The following is a 2,500-nucleotide window of genomic DNA, read 5'->3' on the forward strand; positions in this document are numbered from 1 at the left end:
TACACACACCCAGAGAGATACACACACACAGACAGACGAACACAGACACACGCACACAGACACACAGACACACACACAGACAAACACACAGACAAACGCACACAGATAGACACAAAGACACACACACACAGACACACACACACACACAGACAGACACACAGACACACACAGGCAGACACACACACAGACACACACACACAGACACACACAGAGACACAAACACACAGATGCACACACACAGACACACACACAGACACAAACACAGACACACACACAGACACACACACAGACACATGTACACAGACACACACACTGACACAGATACACACACCCAGAGAGATACACACACACAGACAGACAGACACACACAGACACACACACAGACACACACACACAGACATACACACAGACACATGCACACAGACACACACACAGACACACACACACAGACACACACACAGACACACACACACAGACACACGCACACAGACAGAAACACACACACAGACACACACACAGACACACGCAAACAGACACACGCACACAGACAGACACACACAGACACACGCACAAAGACACACACACAGACACACGCACACAGACACATACACAGACACACGCACAAAGACACACACACAGACACACACATAGACAGACACACAGACAGACACACACAGACACACACACAGACACACACACAGACACACACACGCTCACACACACACACAGACACACACACAGACACACACACAGACACACACAGAGACACACACACAGACACACACACAGACAGACACACACACACACAGACACACACACACAGACACACAAACAGACACACACACAGAGACACACACACAGACACACACACAGACAGACACACACACAGACACAGACACACAGATAGACACACACACACAGACACACACACAGACACACACACACAGACACACACACAGACACACACAGACACACACAGACAGACCCACAAACACAGACACACCGACACACACAAAGACACACACACAGACACATGCACAGAGACAGACACACACACACAGACACACAGATACACACACAGACACACACACAGACACATGCACACAGACACACACACAGACACACGCACAGAGACGCACACACACAGACGCACACACAGGCAGACACACATACAGACACACACACACAGACAGACACACACACAGGCACACACACACCGACAGACACACACAGACACAGACACACACACACACACACAGACACATGCACAGACACACCCAAACAGACACATGCACAGAGACAGACACACACACACAGACACACACAGATACACACCCACACAGCCACATGCACACAGACAGACACACACACAGACACACACACAGACAGACACACACTCACAGAGAGACACACACAGACACACACACAGACACACACACACAGAACACGCACACACAGACACACGCTCACAGAGAGAAACACACACACAGACACACACACAGACACACACACAGACACACACACACAGACAGACACACACACACACAGATACACACACACAGACAGACTCACACACTCAGATACACACACAGACAGACACACACACACACAGATACACACACACAGACAGACTCACACACACAGATACACACAGACAGACAGACACACACAGACACACACACAGACACACACACAGACACACACACACAGAGACACACACACACAGATGCACACACAGACAGATACACACACACAGACAGACACACACACACAGACACACACACACACACACACAGACAGACACATGCACACAGACAGACACACACACAGACACACACAGACACACACACAGACACACACACAGACACACGCACACAGGCACATGCACACAGACAGACACACATACAGACACACACACACAGACAGACACAAACACACAGACACACACAGACACACACACAGACACACACACAGACACACACACAGACACACAAACACAGACAGACACACACACACACACAGATACACACACACAGACAGACTCACACACTCAGATACACACACACAGACAGACACACACACACAGATACACACACACAGACAGACTCACACACACAGATACACACAGACAGACAGACACACACAGACACACACACAGACACACACACAGACACACACACACAGAGACACACACACACAGATGCACACACAGACAGATACACACACACAGACAGACACACACACACAGACACACACACAGACACACACACAGAGACAGACACATGCACACAGACAGACGCACACACAGACACACACAGACACACACACAGACACACACACAGACACACGCACACAGACACATGCACACAGACAGACACACATACAGACACACACACACAGACAGCCACACACACAGTCAGACACACACACACAGACACACACACAGACGCGCACACAGACAGATACACACACAGACACACACACACAGACACACACACAG

This window comes from Giraffa tippelskirchi, chromosome X, assembly GCF_054371585.1.
Source record: "Giraffa tippelskirchi isolate mGirTip1 chromosome X, T2T-mGirTip1v1.2.pri, whole genome shotgun sequence".
Taxonomy (NCBI): domain Eukaryota; kingdom Metazoa; phylum Chordata; class Mammalia; order Artiodactyla; family Giraffidae; genus Giraffa; species Giraffa tippelskirchi.